Raw genomic sequence first — 19870 nt, forward strand, 5'->3', positions numbered from 1 at the left:
AAGGAGATTAGATGAACATTTAAATGATTCAATGCCTTTTTCTCGTTATTGAACATAAAAATTTGAATGTTCTAAAACAGCCGTTCAAATCCTATTAAAATAATATATCCGCTCATTGACTTTGAAAATGATAAATTAATGTAACATTACACGCTTGGCACACATAAGTTTTGTTCTTTCAAAAAAGAGTTTAAAAAATGTTCAAGGCCAATGAATATGCCAATTATTCAATCAATGTTGTTCAATAGAGCAATCATGTTATCTAAAGCCACACTAATATAACCAATAAAGTGCCATCCGTTGCACGTTCTTTGGTTCCTTATGTTTTCACTGATGTCATGAGAAGTGTGAACTCGAATGTAAAATTCAACTTACTACCATTAAAGCCTTCTATTTAAAAGCCTTTATTACAATACATATGACTAAGAAGAGTCTTTCCCAATACATATCTTAAATCGAAAAACTACTTCAAAATGACATGTTGCAATCTCCAAAAAGAATCTCTTTTTAAATACATTCGATTAATTTCTGTTTAACAACCACAATCATTTCAAAATTTTTGTTTTCTGATTATCTCCACAATATTTTGAAGTGTATATTGTCGCTGTAGCTGCTGTTGCTGTTGTCGTCTCTCCCACTTTCATTGTGCTTATCTAGGCGATTCCCGCCTACAAGGTTATTAGCCACCAACAAACGCAACAACCACTTGCGAAATATAGTTCATCCATCCACAGAGGGAAGTCGACTTTTGCCGGTTCGTGAATGACGATTGTTTGGCTACTACTTTAAAATATAAATAAAAAATTCCCATAAAAAATAAACGTATAAAAGTATTGATAATTAATCAAATTTGTAAACAAAATAAATTTTAGTCGGTGTAGTAGTGTTGGTATTACCACAGTATTTCTTATCACCGCCACCAACTGAGAGTGAGAGTGGTTTTGGGGAACAATGAGATGGCCTCTTTGAGTCTGCAACGATCGAATTTAACTAATATGTATTCTTAGACAGGGATGAAAAATAAAAAGGTACATTTTGCCAGGAAAGGTAACGAACAAATTCTCCGAATTTTTTAAAATTAGTAGTAGTAGTCATATTTCATGATGTAGGGGATGATCGATACCAATCAACGATCTTGACCGGCTGTAACATGGAAAAGCCCAAGCCTTATTTTGGTTCCTCTTTCACCTGGAGACACCTGGCGGTGTCACCTGGAGAGCTTCCTTTAACACTCCTTAAAAGTAGTGAACTAACATGTGCCGCGCGTTCACTCATAAGAACGTTAAAAATTTGGGTTGGGCGTCCAAAAAGCAACATGCTATAAAAACACAAAAGAAAAACAAACTCCTCTAATGTTGACGATTCCCGCAAACGTTTTAAGGACCATGATCTGCGAATTTTCACCTGCAATGTTCGCACTCTTTATAGGCAAGGTGCAGTTTATGCACTGGCAGATGTACTTGAAAGTACATGACCGATGGATTGGGAAAGGCGTCACAACAACACCCAAGAGTGACGCACTCTATTATAGCTGCCATGACACAAAGCATGAGTTTGGTTGCAGATTTGTAATTGGTCGGAGGTTAAAACATCTGGCCATCCAGCTTCACCCTAGTGATGAACGACTTACCAATATGCGGATAAAAGCGAAATTCTTCAACATTAGCTTTATTTGCACTCATGCTCCAACCAAAGACAAGGATGAACAGACCAAAGATATATTCTTAGCAGACACATATGCCCGTTGTCCTATCCATGACATTAAAATTATTGTAGGCAATTTTAATGCCAAAATTGGTAAGGAGAATATCTTTGGTCCAACAGTCGGAAAATTCAGTCTGCATAATGTAACATCTGACAACGGAAGGAGACTGAGATACTTTGCAGCTGCAAGAATCATTGTAGTTAGCAGTACCGTAAAGGCTCCTGACTGTCTTCAGATCAAAGAACAAGAAATCAAATTGATCTCGTTGTGATAGATGGAAGACATTCTACGGACCAACACCTTGTTGCAGCAAAGGTACGTACCAGATTAAACGAAGCAAATGAAGTACGAACAGACACAACACGGAAGTTGGACATCGGTAAGCTGCAATTACGTCAGATAGCCACAGCATAATCTACTCAACTGGCCCAATTGCTTCATTAAAACACTCCTCGTTCCGATAACATATCAGCACAATGGCAAAATATTACCCACTCTATGCAAAATCCATACTTGGATGCCAGAGACCTCCACCACGGATGCTGCTACCGAGAAGAAAAATGCGGCATGCAGGGCTACTTTACAATCTATTGCAACCAGGAATGTCAAGTGTTCCGAGGAAAAAATCGCTACAGCCACATACGCACCATAGGTCTGTAGCGATTTTTACCTTAAAACAGTTGACATTCCTGCTTAAACAGTGGTTTTTGTACATCAAAAATCAGCACAAATAGCGGGAAAACCACCAACTTGGCACCCCTGATTGCAACGCGTAATGCACGAGAGAGACTTCGTGAGAAAAGGAGAGAGGATAAAAGTCTTTTCCACAGGAAAAAGAGAGAAATGGAAAAGCGGGAGTGTAAAAAAATCGATATGTAACATCAAACTGATGGTTTTGGTACAGGCACATCCTCCAGCAAGGTAATTTGGTAACTGATACATATAGTGTGCTCGGAATATGAAGAGCATTTTTCCAAACTGTTGGTATCCAATACTATCGAAGGCGACGAAGATGCCACAGATCAAATCCCAGAAGATGGTATTGAATGTATACCGTCCGGCTATATTGAGGTAAATAAGCAATAAACCGGGCGGATAACAATAAAGCAGCAGGAGCTGTTCAAAACCGGTTACGATACGCTGATACGGTGTATGCATCAACTAGTTAGCACCATCTGGCAGTAAGAACGCGTACCCGACGATTGGAACTTGATTATTCTATGTCCAGTCCACAATAAAGGAGATAAGACTGTGTTTTCCCTATTGCTTACGTATAAGATACATAGTATCTGGAATATTGTGTGAGCGACTAAAGCTTATGGCCAATGAAATAATTGGACCCTATCAGTGTGGCTTTAGACCGGGCAAATCCACCATTGATCTGATATTTACGTTGAGACAAATCCTGGAAAAGAACCAAGAACTGCTGATCGACACCTACCATCTTTTTGTCGATTATAAAGCAGCCTTCGACAGCCCTATACGTTCAAAGGTTTTCCAAGCGATGTCTGATTTTGGTATCCCCGCAAAGCTCACCTGGCTTTGTAAGATGCCATTAAGTGATACTTCGTCCTCATTTAAAATAGGAAGGAACTTCGCCGAAGAGTTCATTACAAAAAGAGGTTTCAGACAAGGTTATGGCCTGTCGTGTGATCTCTTCAACATCCTGTTGGAACAGGTTATACGAGATACAAAGGTCAAAAAATTGGAACAATATATACAAATAGCCATGTGTTACTTGCTTATACCGACGATATTGACATCATGGGTCGAACGGTAAAGGAAATAACTAATACCTTTGCAAAAGTCGAAAAAGAATCTGCTAAAGTCGGTCTGGCAGTAAACGGCGATAAAACCAAGTTGATGGTGCCGACTCGTAATACGTCCACAGATCTCGCACCGACTGTGAATGTTGGTACCTACAATTTTGAGGCAGTAAAAGAATTCGTCTACCGCCATAAGCACAACAAACAAAGAAATAAGAAGAATTGTATTGGCCAACAGATGCTACTTGGGCCTAAGTAAGCAGTTTAACACACATCTAGTTAACCAAAAATAACACTTTTGTGTGTTTGAGAGAAAAATTCTTCGAAAGATCTACGGGCCAATATGCGTTTACGGCGAATTTCGACGAAGTATGAACCATGAGCTGTACCTGCTTTACAACGAGTATCGGTATAGTTAAACGCGTCGAGACGATTGTGTAGGGAGGGGGTGGGGCGATTTGAACACCTTATTGGGCCCTAAGCGTTTCTGATTCCTGTCTTCAATATGTCTTCGGTAAAAATCAAGCCTCACGATTTTGATTTGAAGCTTTTTGTCCACAAGGACAAAACTGCCTGAATACATGAGTTCACGTTTTGGTGTAGTGTCTATGAAACGTTTATATTCGCATGATTTATGTTCGCACATTTTGATATATCCCTGATCATGGTGACGCCTTCTTACCAAAAATGATTTAATCTACCTTGACTCTAACACCATTGCCAAATAAGGATGCATGTTTATGTTTAATTTTGTTTTATTTTGATATATTTCAACAAACTTATTACAACATTTCTAAGTCAGTAAACGTTATCATGTCAACAACAATGACTAAGAATTATTTTAAAAATAAACCACATTTCTTTTTATTCAACACTTAAACTTGGTTGGTAACCAAGTCATGATTTGAGGAGACAACAGCAACAATAAACCAAACACGAATACGTACCTACATACATACATATATACAAAGAAGAATAATTTCATTTGAAAATGTTTTTGAGCTATTTTAAAGCGAATGTTTACGCGATACATGATGTCACTCAATGGTTCAGTTAGGCTTGGTTGTTGATTCATAAGTGCGGTTGGTATGTGTTCGTTGGTGTTCAAGGATCATTTCGTGTTCAGTTGATAACAGCGATGAAATAATGTTATTTCATGAAATAAACAAATATATATTAAGAATTAACTTAAAAATGTATTGCTTATTTTTTAAGGTACTGCAAATGATATTATGAATGAAACGTTTACGAGTATATATGGCAAATGACATTATTAAAAAAAATTAAATAAATGACATAATCCATTTACATACAAATTATAAACAAAACTCTAGGTTTAACGAATATATTTTGGGTTAATATTTTACTATTGTAAATTATAAGATCTTGATTACCATTTTAAAAAATGAATTTCTCAAAGTCCAATACTCAGAAATGTTTACCCTTTGAAGAACCTCCAAAAAACATAGTTTCGAATTCCCAATATAAACAAATAAATTGACAATATTTTGAAAGTATGTATATCTTCATAAAAATATTGTCGCATTTTTTATATTTATCAGCAATTTGTCAGAACATTTTATTGATTTATAATTGGATGACTGCCATACATATTTATTTACGGTTACTGATTAGATGACTATTGGTCATTGAAATAAATATTTTGGAAACAATACAAGCAACAACTTGGTCTACATATCTTAAATATACATAAACCACTAAAATGGGCCAAGCGGGCGCTACTCAAAATCTTTAATAAAAACATTCAGAATTCATACCGCACAGTGAGATTTTATACGGAGGTATTTTTGCCTCTTGATATAAGTTGGAACATAAATCTCTTGAGCGAATACTGTAAAACATATGATGAGTTTCGGTTTTCTAACTTTCTGAACTAGATTAGTGGAAACCAGTAACAAACAACCATACTTATCTACTATGTCGAAATTCAATACACACCTGCATTACATCAACATAAAAAAATAAAAAGAGGAAAAAACTAAACCGGAAATTAATCAGAACAAGAAATTGAAGCTCTTCTTGTTCTTTTTAACAAAGCATAAAAGTCAAACAACACGGTTATAAACTGACCCTGAAAAAAAAGAACCCCATGATGATGATGCTTAAAATCAAGCAACAATTACGACAACCAGCTGGAATAAATTAAAACCAGAATCAGCAGTGAAGTCAAAACCGGCAGACTGTGAGGCATCCATCCATCCCCCTTACATGTGATGACCATGAATTGCTAGTTGGAGCCAACCAACCAACATCGATGAATGTGTTTGGTGTAGGTGATAAGAACCCATGTGAATGTGAAGAAGGTTTTGTTACTCAAACAGAAAAATAAGCAAAACAATAAAGGCCGAATATTTTTTAAACACATTTTCAAGTTTTGTTTTGTAGGGGAATTAAGTTTAAATATCAAATTTATCAAGAATTATTAACGAATTCAAAAACACCTCCACACAACCAACCACTTAGCATAATGTGATAGTTATTCTCTTTTTTATGTTCTAAAATTTTTTACATATTTTATCATTCAAATGAAATATAAACTTGTCTGATTTTTGCTTTTCATTTATTTGAGTTTTTTGTTGACCATTAAAACCTCTTCTATGTGGCGCTGACATTAACTTTGGCCAATAAAACATTTTGTTATGTTGCCACTGTTACATGTAATGCCTATGTGGTTTGTTTGTATGTAATGACCATGTTTGTTTACTTTGCCGGCTGGTTAGCTGGCTGGCAGTCTGACGAACTGTTGTTTATTTTCGGCGTAAGGCAGAAAAACCTATAAGTATATCACACACACTGACCGTCGACCATACGGAATGTATCTTTAAGATATCAAAACTAAACACATATAGCCATAAATATAGACAATGGTTGTTTTTTATTTTGCTTTATGGGTCTCTTCGACCATGGGGATTTACAAAGTCACTGGCGTTATCTAGCAGAACCAAATATAAAACGCATTGGCAGCCATACAGTATTGCAAAAAAGGTATTAAATAAATAAATTAATAAAAATGACGAGTCTTGGGACAATTCCTTCAAGAGGGCACAGCATCAAAATGTTATAAAAATTTAATTCATTAAATATGTATATTCTCTATAGCCTAGCCAAAATAGAGTTAGGATTTGCCATTATCAGCAGTGTTTTAAAAGTCCCCAAAGAAAGTTCAATAGTAAAGCTTTTATTTAAGATTATTAGTTCAATCGGCGCCACCGTGGTGCATTGGTATGCCCGTGATCGATTCCCAGACAGGCAACATAACATTTTCAACGGTGACAAAAATACGCCTCAGCGTAATGATGGCGACATTTCTGGTGTACGAGTACTTCAGGCATGTAAGATTTCTCTACAAGTAGTATCGTAAGACACTCGTCTATAAATATAAGATCCAATATCATTGAGCTAATATGAACCGGGAGAGAAGTCTCCACCGTCCCTTCGGTGATGCTTGTGTGAACATACGTACATTAGGGTTATGACTTTGTTACAACGTCGTATCCCTGTATCATATTTTGATGAGATTTTTCTAAGATTAGATAAAATTTTAATTATAAGATGATTCAATAGAAAAACCTCTTGCTAAAAATCATTTGAAAATTTTTATTTATCAGCACCTTGAACAATTTTTTGAACTCATTGAAAGCAGATAATCGTATAACTGAAAAAAAAAACGCTTTAGAGCCACACGATATAACATAAACTTACTACTTATTTTATTTTAATTATGTTATATATAATTTTATTGCATATATCTTATCAATTGAAAGCGGTTTGTGCGTGGTCTTATTCAATATTTAAATGGATTAAAAGTTAGTTTGGATTAACGAACGGATTGACGTAGGTGGATGAAATTTTGGGAAAATCTATTATTTGTACGTAGGACTTTTGGTATTGAAAGCGGGCTATGTAGGTCCACGCTTTCGTATAGCCCCCATACAAAATTACGCGTGACGCGTCGTCGTTTTAAGGAATTTTCAAGATATTTGTCCCATTTTACCACCGAATTGGTTGTAATTTGGTATTTTGTGTCTCCAGAGGCCAAAAACATTCCTACCAAAGTTGGTTTATATAGGTCCACGTTTTGGTATAGCCCCCATATAACGCCCCATATAAAGTACGCGTCATTTTAATATATTTGGAATGTATTAGTCCCATTTGACAACATAATCGGTTGCAACTATGTATTTTGTGTTTCCAGAGGCTAAGAAACATTTCTACCATAAAATGTTTATATAGGTCCACGTTTTGATATAGCCCCCATAGGACGATATCTCCGGATTTTCGGTATTTTGAAGGTTTTGGCCTCATTATCACACCGAGATGGCAGAAATTTGGTATTTAGTCTTCGTTGGGGGTATAAAACTCCCCCCCCCCCCCCACAAATTTGTAGGTATAGGTCCGCTCCATCATATTGCCCCCATAGAACGGTAACTTCCGATTTTCGGTATTTTGAAGGTTGTGGCCAGATTAATCCACCCAAATGGCTTAAATTTGTGGTGGAGGGTATAAAAAGTTCGACCCGACCGAACTTAACGCTTTCCCACTTGTTTTAATTTTTTTCGTTTCATAGTATTTTTCACAAAAATATAATTTCCAAATGGTTTGTGCGGGACCTTTTTTAATAATTCAAAGGAATAAATGCTATTTTACCCGGCGTTTACAAACGACAATTTTAGGCAGACAATATCAAAAAAACAAACCTTTTCCACCAATACATTTACAAATGTTTAAATATGTATTGAGAAAAGTATAAATGTATTGGGGAAAATGATTTGTATCTTTGCTATTGTCTACTCAAAATTGTATATGTGTAAACGCCAGGTTAGTCATAAATAGGCCAAAGTTCATTTATTCTCGTATCAGGAAATCATTTTTGAGAATAAAGTTAAACAAATCATAACCCTAATGTCCATAGGTAGTTCAATCGACCATAGTTGTCAAATTTCAATGAAATTTGGAGGCGTGATGAAATTTTATATAGAAAACAATTTGCTAAACTTTATTGAAATCGGTCGAGATTTGGATATAGCGCCAATATATATTTTCGGATGGTTTGAGATATATGACGCATCAAACACATTATTTCGGTGTAATTTTAATGAAATTTAGAAAACGTGACGGAATTTGTTCTAGTTTGCCAACTTATTTTGAAAAAGTTTCAGATTTGGATATAGAGCTACCATATATATTTTCGCTCGTTTTTCTATTTGATGCACAAAACATCACAGTAGCGCAATTTTCTAACTCATTTTTTTAGTTACCGACAAAAATCGGCAAACTTAAAATGCTTATAAACGTATTTGAGCGACCAAAGAAGTAATCGTAAAGTTCTAAAGATAGCAAGAGTGCTGTCAACTCTTATTTGAAATGTGCTTTCATAATTTTGTGTTATTACTTAACCGATTTTTGTCGGTAACTCAAAATATTTTGGCTTAAGTACAGCTTGAGATATTATTTAAGGGGCCTTACAAAAAATTATTGACTTATGTAAGTCAATATATAGTACAGCCCCATAAAGCTACATTGACATTCGGGTTCTCTATGGATGTAAAGCATCTATGGACAGGAATGCACCATAAAACATTACCTTTTGATTTCACGTGTTTTAAATATTGTTGTTATTGGTCCATGTTTTGTATAAACGCTTATACAACCGTATTTACAGTTTTTGGTTATTAAAAGATCTTAGGCACCTTTTCCACTCGAATTAAATTCAGTTTGGCATATCAAGTCCCCAATGAATAGGAAATGTACCAATCAAATCTATTGCTAATAGCCAGGATAAAGTGCCCAATAGTTCCAAAAGACCTAGATTTTTTTTTTGCAAGTTTATGCCTTCTGAAAAGCCCCTAAATTAATAATTTTTGGTAAAAAAGGATTTTGGCAGCCGCTATTCGATCAAGCAATTTTCCATTTTCTTGCCGTTTCATAGCAATAATGAAACATTTACATTATATTAATGGAAGTATTTAATGGAGCATTAATAACAGTGTTTCAATATATGAATGAAGAAGTTTCATTGTATTCATGAAGAAGTTGCATTGCATTAATAAACAATTTCATTAAGGTTCTTTCAATGAAGCTTTTTTCATTCATTCAAAATCAATGACAACTTTCATTGACATAACGCAAGATTTCATTCATGTTATGAAGCATTTCCTTTCAGAGTAGGTTTAAATTAAAAATCGAAATTCGCAGAATTCGATGTTTCCATTCTATTTTAAGGAGTCTTTTTACCCATCGCAAATTAAAAAAATCTAAATTTGTTTATTGGCTAGTTTTAAAGTACAGATAGAATAGATATAGATATGTTGCAACAAATTTCGAGTCGATCGGACAAAAATTGGCTGAGATATGAACATTAGAAAGGAAAAATTTACTGTGTTTTGTATGTTTTGTTTTAAACGCGGTTTTCTCGAAATGACGTTTTTGAAAGCAGTATCCACTGTAGCTCGAATACGGATGATCCGATCTTCATATGTTTTTGTGACATTATTATACATATAAAAAGCTTGACTTTAAGCGAGAGACTTTAAAAAAAATATAATTTGAAATGGCGACAATACTATTATTTTTGTCGTTAAAACCGTAATTCTGACTTTGACAGCTCACCATTTTTTTAATGGATTTTTTGTATTCCCTTTCGCTTAAGGACAAGATTATTTTCTTCTTAATCTAGAGCTACGAGCTACAGTGTGCACCGCAAAATGCTTTAGTAAAAATAGTATTTCGTAGGCGGGCATTTGTCAGAAAACTATGCAACATTTTTCATCAAAAAAATATTCAGAAAGTAGCTCAAGGTATGAGCTTTCAGATAAAACAAGTAAAAAAGTATCAGTCGGCTTTGCCGACAGAGATATACCCTCAGCCTGTGTATATTGAAACAATTTTTCCCCAAAAAAAGTATGTATTTAGGAGCTTTTAAAAATTTTGGGCGTTTGAACCGACAATTTTTGTTGATTAGGATTAAGGATAAAAAGTTGTGTTGAGATACTAAAAGGAGGAATGGATCGACTGGACCATTATAGAAGTGGATCTCCAGCCACTACATATGGTGTCTATGGAGTTTTTACACCCTTCGGGCTGTTTTCTCAAGGAATATGGACTTGCCTCTGAAAAAAAGTTTACCATCGTAATTGAGACAGCTAATGCAAGCTGCTTCAAAAAAAAAAAAAAAAAATAAAATAAAAGTGATTCGACATCAGCTCTTAAAGTGAATTTATCCGAAATTTCGTGTGGGAGGTACCGGATGCAGTAAACAAATATAGTCCATATTTGAACCTGATCTATATCTGGTAAATATATTAGGATGTATAAAGTATGAACCTTTTGTGGGGGAGGTACCTGAAGGAGTGGACCGATATGGCTTATCTTCGAACTCAAACTAAGTTTGCACAAAATATTACGAAGGCCACATTTTGGACCGAATCGGCAAATCCGTTCGAGGGTTATCTTGCGCTCCAACCACTACACACGGTGTCATAGGGGTTTTTTGTACCTTTCAGGCTATTTTCTCAGGAAGTATGGACTTGCTCCGAACCAAACTTGTACCGTCGTATTGGTGGCAGTGAATACAAGATGATAAAACAAAAATCAAAGCGATTCGAGAGATGGCCCTAAACTGAACTTTTCCGAAATTTTGTGTGGGAGGTACCCGAAGGAGTGGACCGATTGAGTCCATATTGAAACCTTATCTAAGTCTGGTACACATTTCAGGATGTGCAAAGTATGGACCAAATCGGTTACTCCCTTCAAGAGGTGCCGGAAGGAGTGGACCGATATAGCCCATCTTCGAACTTAAACTAAGTTTGGGCAAGATATTACGAAAGCCAATATTTGAACTGAATCGGTTCATCCATTCGAGAGTTATCGTGCGCTCCAGCCAGCCAGACAGACAGATGGACGGACTTTGCTTAATCGACTCCAAATTGTCTGAAACACATTTCGTCCACACATACTTGGGGTCTAAAACCATTATTTCGATGAGGCACATTTTGACCGTATGAAAGTGTATATACCCTCGTTAGCATAAATGCTGAGGGTATAAAAAGAATGTTCTAAAAAAGTTTGGAAGATTTCTTGTAAAAATTTCATGAAAATGGGAGATGAGACTTTACAAATCAACTATTTTTTAATTGAGTTCGATGTCGAACGGTGTGTGACTGAGCCTTTCTCTAATATCTGCGGGTATGTGAATTCGTCGTACCGTAGTGTATATTAGGGTTTTGACTTTTTGACGTTTTTTTTTCAAAAATGATTTCCTGTAGTGAGAATGAATGAACTTTTGCCTACTTATGCCTAAAACAACATTCATACCAATTTGTTATAAAAAAGGTTCCACAAAACCACTTTGAATTTTTTTTTTTTTTGAAAAACTACAATGAATTGAAAAAAAAAAATTATCAAAAAAAATTTCAAAAGTTCTGAAAAATAAAAAGTTTAAAACATTGGGAAAAATGGAATGGTTGGACATCGGAATGGATTAAGACATTATTAAAAAAGCGTTAATCATGAAGAAATACAATTCAACGGCCAAATATCCGTTATTGTATAAAAACAGATTTGCATTTAAAAAACCAAAAGTTCTAGGACAGAGAAGCCATTCCACAGTCGATATGTCTGAAGAGCTGCCCAACTAACAGCGAAACCGGTCACATAATTTGGTGGCTGTGTGGGTTCGAGTCCTTGGCTTTCCTTTTTCCCTTGCAAAAAATGTCGATCATCACGCTTAACTCTAAACGAGAAAATTAATAAAAATAATTAAATGTTGTTTTACACTTCTTTGGCCTGGGATTTTGGTAAAATGGTGGACGGGCCCTATTAAGATAGCCCAAATGTTTATTAAAGTGATGTTGATTTTTAAACTTTTATTTTTATACCACGTTAATGTGGAGAAATGAACTTTTTGATTTGATTTTATGTACTTAAAGCACTTTAGATTTCCCGCGTTTCCAAAAGTTTGGAAAATAAAGGAGGTATATCTCTCGATTTATTATTATAATGTTTCTGTTGTTGATTAGTACCTATTATCTATTTTACCAATATTTTAGATTGAGGAACTTGAGGAAAATATATTTCAATGGAAGTCAACGCTGTGCGAAACGAAGCACCAAGAAGGTCGATATGGTTCTATACACCCGTTATGGGTGAGTTTATGAAAATTATGTACATTAGGCAACATCGAAATTTAACTATTTCTTCAGCTAATATTTCGCCGACTTCTGCAAAATTCTCTCTTTTATCGGATAGCCATACAAAAATTAATAAATTTGGATATTTCATAATTTTTAACCACTGTAAAAGTGTGAAATTTGCTATGCATATTTATTTTTGTATATAGTAAATAGAATATACATACATACATATGTATTAAGTACATATGTATGTATTAATGTATATTGCAAATGTGTGTCAGCTGTTGGTTTGGATTCGGTTGGTTTCGTAAATTTTTGCGGTATTTTTTTATTTTCAATATTGTTCTTGTCATTGAAAACTTTTTTGTTGTTGTTTAAAATCCCGACAAAATTAAAAATAAATAATTTGTTGTGCTTTCTTTTATTTATTTGTTTAAATAATTTGTTGACAAAATGTAGAACGTTTTTTCCAAAATCGTTTAATTTTCCGTAATTTTGTTATTTCCTCTCATTTCTTTTGCTTAGCAATCAATGTTTTTATTTTTTTGCTGTTGCCGTTTTCGTTATTGTTGGCATTGTATCAGTTAACAACATAAAACATTGGCTTTAATGGTTATATCGTGGGGGCCAAAAGGCTTAGTGGCTGACTCGCGCACACGCACACACACGAAAGTGTATTCTGCATTATTAACGCAAATCAATTAAAACTTTGCCCTCGTTTCTACTCCACTTCACCGCTTTTCTAAGATGGGCTATAAAAACACACAGAAGTTTGGTTTTGTTTTGATTTGGTTCTTTCACTTTGGCTTTACTTTGCCACTCTTTTTCGTATCTTTGAGATTCGCTTTCGTTTCATGCGTGTTTTGATTTAGATTTTCTTTTATTTTTTCTCTCTACAGGGGAAAAATTTATGAATATATTTTTGTATTATATTTTCACTGCCACCTCTGCAGGTTCTTTTCACATTTCTTTATTATTCATCAATTTATAGATATACATCAATCCGCCTGCATTCTATATGTTAGGCCACCGATATTTTATCGTTTTTTTTTTCTTTATTATATTTATGTCCCCACGAAGAAGAACAAAAAAAAAAACAAATATACGCTACACGCGTCGCCGTTAACAAGTTTGAGCTCCAACACAGCAGACGTACCTTACTCGTTGGCGTTCAATTCTAAACTAATGTAGCTTTTCATTTTCTTGTCAGCCACTTGTCGTCGTTGTCATTGGTTTATTCATTCGTTCGTCGTTATTACACTGAGAGTATCTGTGAGTGTTTGCGTTTTATTCGGTCGTTTTCAACGGCATTTCATGCTCCAAACCTCTTTGCTTACCATCTTTTAGTTTGAGTTTAATTTTGGGGAGTATTGTGGAGTCTCAAAGCATCTGAGATATACGTAGATAGAGAGAGAAAATCACAATAGGGGAGAATTTGCTTTGTTAGAGATGTCGTAACATGATTTTTTAGGATTAACACGGGTTTTGTACGGTACCTACATACCGGTTTAATTTCAGAATTGGAATATTATTCCCTATATTCTAACATTTTCAAATGAGTTTTATAGTGATTCGTAAATAAACGAACAACAAATTGCCAACATAGGTCCACATCGCAGGAATTCTTAAGAAATGGCTAAAGTCTATATATCTAAACTTTGCAAGTACGTGGTGACGTATACTTAGCCAAAATCACCTAATGTTGACGACCCCCACAAACGATTACAACTAAACTAATTTTATAAAAAAAAATAAAAAAAATTTTCTGTTAAATATTTCGTAGAATTTCTCCAAACATTTTGATTTAGAACCATGTTTGACCCTATAATGAAACATGTCGCTAAATGTTGAAAAAATATCGTAAATTAGGTGGTACCGTCATATGGGGAATATATTAAAACTTGAACTATTACTAACAATAGATAGGTGCTAAGTTTATGGTAACTTGTCTCCACATTCAGTCGGATGAATGAAAAAAATCACTACAAAGAAAAGTGCTCATCTGCCCCCATATCTCAACGGGAGAGAAGAACATGCCGAATTAATATTATACCAGCGCCTAGAGAGAACATATGACAGCTGCCCTGGCCATGACAAAAAAAAGTGTCATTATACCCTCCACCATAATATGGAGGGTATAATTACATTTGTCATTCCCTTTGTAACACATCGAAATATTCGTCCACGTTTTGATATTGCCCCCAAAGAACGTTACCTCCCGATTTTCGGTATTTTGAAGGTTTTAGACTCATTAACACACCGAAATAGTTGAAATTTGGCATTTAGTCTATGTTGGAGGTGCAAAACTTTCCACCTGTCGGTACAGGTCCACGTTTTCATATAACCCCCAAGAACTGTACCTCCAGATCTTTGGTATTTTAGAGGTTGTGGCCTCAATATCACACAGAAATGGCTGAAATTTGGTCTTTGGTCTTCGTTGAGGGTATAAAACTTTCCAGCTGAAATTGGTCGGTATACATCCTCGTCTTCATATAGGCCCCATAGAACGGTACCCTCCGATTTTCGGTGTTTTAGCCACATTATTCAACCGGAATAACTGACATTTGGTATTTAGTCTTGGCTAAAGGTACAAATAATTTATACAATTACAAAACATTCCTTGCGAAAAATCAGACAGTATAGGTCCAAGGTTTTGTATAGCCCTATATAAGCGTAGCCACCATTTAAGTTTTTTCTTTTTTTTTTAAGATTTTAGTTTTTCTATAAAGGGTATAAAAGTTCGGTCCGGCCGAACTTAACGCCGTTCTTACTTATTTTTTACCACAAATCCGTCAAAAATATTTAAACAATTTCCCTCGTTGGAGTTATCACCGACTTCAATCCTTATAATGGCATAATAATGACTGAAAAAAATATTGCTGTGGGAAGTACCAGATTTAAACACTTCTGCAAACAACGACAACGTGTTCGTATATTTTTTACCATGGGGGCGGCAATATATCCCGGAATTTCTGCTTCGATCTCTTTTTATCCGTGCTGAGATAGGGAAGAACCACGGGCCGTGGATCTGTTTCAATTGCCAGACCCGCCTCCTCCATATGTCAACATCGGCGAGATGTAATGGATGTAGGAAATTGGTGTATATTTGGCAAATTAGTATGTTTACCCATAGAACGGTATCTCCCGGTTTCGGCATTTTAAAGATTTCTACCACATTATCAAACCGAATGGCTAAGATTTGGTATTTAGTCTCCGTTGGGGTTATACATAGCCTCCATAGAAGGGTATCCCCGATTTCGGTAATTTTGAAGGTTTTAACCACATTATACAACCGAGTTGGCATTTAGTCTTCATTGGAGGTATAAAATATTCCGACGGAGAATTGTCGACACAGGTGCACGTTTTGTTATGGCCCCCATAACTTACCTGCTGACACCAAACGTTAAATATAATAAAGCTTAAAAATCGCAAATTTAGCACTAAAACGTACTGCCGAAACCACTATAAAAATTGTCAATAACAAATTAACCGTTATTCCACTCTGGCTGATGCAAAACAAATTAAATGCGTTGGATTCTTTAGATCAATAATGCACTAATAAATTTTAAATTTCCGTATGTGTTTTTATTCCATTTTTGGCGTGCTAAATCCGTATTTTTTCCAATGTGCTCTGGTCTTAGTCGCCTCCAGGACTACTTCGATAGGAGTTATGCTGCAGCTTGCTTCGCAGTCTCCCCCAACAACAACAAACGCAGCATTTAACACCACATGTTGTTGTATAGTGCCCCGAAAATGCATCATTCCTGCAATTCAATTGCAACGGCCTTCGCGATGAAGTCAAGAAATCGAAAACTTTATGAGTCAGAGGAACATCATGTTCGCTGCGATCAAGGAAACAAACCTCGCTGTGGCCTGTAGCTTGCAACATTCCGATCATTATAACGTTTTGAAATGAATGGGGGTGTGGGACTGCCGAGGTAGAGTTGCTTAATGTTTACATATTTCGATCTTCGTCTACGTTAACAGACCACTCGACTTCATTACCTCTGAGCGTCGTACTTAGAATTTTTCGGGACAAACAAAACTGCTGGTCTATTACACTGTGCAAAAATTTTAAGGTAATCTTGTGAAAATAATTTGAGCTTAGGATTGTTTGAAAGTACGGACCCAAACGACAAAAACACTAGTTGGGTTTTGTTGTGTCAGATCCAGCTTGGATTTTGTAGCCCTGACAAAAATTGGTTAAATATTGACTTTTATAAGCAATTCGGGGCCATATCTCTGAAACCAATGCGAATCTTCTTCTAAGCTCTGAAGCAAATTTGTATATAAGGACAAGAATAAAAAATGTGAAATGCTGAACTCGAAAAACTACATTTATTGCCTTAAATTTTAAAATATATCTAAAAAATCCATAATTTGTATACATTTTGCACCATATCTCCAAAACTGTTTAATTTTTCTTAACGTTTTCTTTTAAAAAAATATTCGTTGGAATGTAGTACACAACATGCCATTATTGTAAAGTGCCTCTATCACGTTGTTTTCAGCATATTTTTCAACGACGATTTAATAAATATGTGAATAATGTTGTGAAATCCGAAATGCGAGAATAAACTGTTGGTGTGAACTGTGTTTGAAATACGTGTTATAAAGGATATGATGCAAAATACCACTGAAACAACATGAAGTAAGCATTTTAGAGTTTCAGAATGTTCTGAAGAATTGCTGAGAACTTTATTTGGAAGATTTTTAGCAAAGGTTACTTGTTACTCAACACCCAATAGTTTAGCTGATACTAACAAGGATTTCAACAATTATGTAAAATGTTGTATATTTTATCGATTTTGATGACCTAGAAGGAGTTTTTCTTATGTGGTCTGTTCCAAAGATAAGTTATACTAGTTTAGGGCTATAATATTGCCAAAGGCAGAAAAGCCAAATTCCTAATCGTTTCTGAAATAAATGCCCGATAAATCCAAAAAAATGTAGTTTTAGCCCGGTTTAGATGAGGCCATAAAATCCGAACTCGATCTGACAGGACAAAACCCTACTAGGGTTTTTGTAGTCTCAATATGTACTTTCAAAAAATCCATATTAGAAGTTGTTTGCGTTTTCAGTGTTGCATAGTGTTACCCTGTTCAGAACAAACTTCCTAGCAAAGGCGACGTGACTAGCAGATGAGATTCCCCTAAAGTTTACTCTTGAAGTCAATAGGCAAGTAGTAAAAAGTGGCTAGACTATCTGAAGAAATGCAACATAGGCAGGACTCAGTAAGTTGTGCGCAATGGTGTTAAATTACTCTCGTTTCTGAGGAAGAAAGTTGATAGTTACGAATTACTTACAATGACGTGAAAGTGGCAGAACCAAAGAGACGGACGTGTAATTTTAACCGCGGTTTTTAGAGCACCCCGAGATTGATAAGAGCCCTCCCAGGCCAGGATTTACGACCACAGTTTATGAAATCATCTAAAGGGTTGGCCTACACGGTTTCTCAATGGATGAACCCGGCGTTGAATATTTAACAAGTACCCTCATTTATTGTACTAGATACCCGCACAGGCCGATTTCCCTCCTGTCGCCATTATCGAAGATTCTAGAGCACTTCTCTTCCCCATGATAAGATGCTGTTTCCCAAACCTAGGAAAAAGTAAATCATCCAATCTTGTAGGGAATTTTCAGAGCTTCAACTTTTTCTGTAGTCCGATTTTGATATGACTTGCGGTTTCCAAGCAAAATCTTGAAGACTTAAGATAAAAACCTAAAAATTCGAACTGAACCTCTATATCTCAAAAATGGCAAAACCTACGAAAAAGCCTAAAAGTCAGTCTTGTAGAAAAATTTCGCAGTCACAATATTTTCTTTAGACTCATTTCGATACGACTTGCGGTTTCCAAGCAAAATCGTGAAAACCTAAAAAACCCCTAAAATTGTGAATTTTGATCGCGATTTATTTAAAAATCCCTCCGGCAATTTTTTCTGATTTTTTTATTTTTCTTATCTATGAACATTGCTGTTTCAGAATCAGGGAAATCTTCCCATGTGTAAGCGGTTTTCATCAAAAGTTAGTTAAAGCGCACTGGGCATGATATTGTTTTATAAGGAGGGGATACAGTCAGTGCATTGTCTCAATTTGAACTTCTATATCTCAAAAACGGTAAAACCTACGAAAATATCATAAAGGTCAATCTTGTGGAGAATTTTCACAGCTACAACATTTTGCGTAGGCCCATTTACATAGGACTCGCGGTTTCCAAGCAAAGTCGTGAAAACCTAAAGAACCCCTAAAAATGTGAATTTAAATCGCGATTTATTTGAAAATCCCTCCGGCGATTTTTTTTGTTTCTTGATATTTCTCATCTATTATCATTGTAGTTTCAGAATCTGCAAAAACTTCCCTGGTGTAAGCACCTTCCATTTAAAATTAGTTAAGGCACACCGTGTTCAACCATGCCAAGCTGTTCGAGGATATGGAGAAGATTTCCCTCCAGCCGTGTTTGAAACGTTCTACAATCAACTATACTATATGTGTGGTCTAAGACCAGTAGTGTGAAAATGGGAATTTCCTTCTACCTTTCTGCAATGTCGATCTCGTAATTTTTTGTCAATATTCGAAAATGGCCAAAAAATTTTAACATTTTTGTTCCAGTATAATTGAAAAGGCTACAAAATTCACCCTAAATACATAATTTTTGAGTAAAGAGAGTGTTTCAATGCACACAGGCTGAGGATATGCTCTGCCGACTGATACTTTTCTACATGTTTACATATGTTTTTGTTATAACAGTATGTTTATTACATGTGGCTCTGGTTCCATCTCCAGTTCCAAGAATGTAGCTGTTTCGATGGGAGCGTAACCACAGATCTACTGAAGTTAGTTTAGTAGGTTTGGCAGGGCAGTTGAAAAGGTGCAGTGTGGCATGTGGGACAGTGTCGCATGCTGGGCATATGCTTTGCATACGAGTAGTGTCATCGATCCTTGCGCTACTGGAATACGGACGGCTGCACTACCCCTAGCGTAGTTGAGCCAAAAGTACTCTGGTTTGTCGTGGCAGTTTACGCTCCTCAGCTGCGATAGATGAGGGGTGTTCTTCCAAGACCGTATTTAAACGGCAGTTGTTTATGGTCCATGTGAATTCTATTAAACCTGCTTGATAGACTTGCCGATCTAGGCGTTCACTCTATCTTGTGACGTTGGACTTCTCTTTCTACATAGATCATGAAGATCCGTCCTGCGTTTGGGGGATCCTATCGAATATATGGTGATTAGGATGGCTCTCAATGTA

At 35.7% G+C, this 19870-nt stretch overlaps 1 protein-coding gene across 29 annotated transcripts in view; it reads right to left on the bottom strand.

Moving 5' to 3' along the window:
• The window catches only part of LOC141387809 (uncharacterized), a 171534-nt gene extending 157585 nt beyond the window's left edge, over positions 1–13949 (bottom strand). For 17 of the 29 annotated variants that reach the window (XM_073958106.1, XM_073958101.1, XM_073958093.1 and 14 more), the window contains exon 1: positions 13780–13912. The gene's annotated coding sequence lies outside the window, so the exon portion shown is untranslated. Of the gene's footprint in view, positions 1–13779 lie in introns of all 29 variants that reach the window. The other 12 variants (XM_073958103.1, XM_073958096.1, XM_073958089.1 and 9 more) reach the window with 5 other exon arrangements.
• Positions 13950–19870: the final 5921 nt, after the last annotated feature.

The sequence above is a fragment of the Musca autumnalis genome, unplaced genomic scaffold, assembly GCF_047663935.1.
Source record: "Musca autumnalis isolate F117 unplaced genomic scaffold, ASM4766393v1 scaffold_5, whole genome shotgun sequence".
Taxonomy (NCBI): domain Eukaryota; kingdom Metazoa; phylum Arthropoda; class Insecta; order Diptera; family Muscidae; genus Musca; species Musca autumnalis.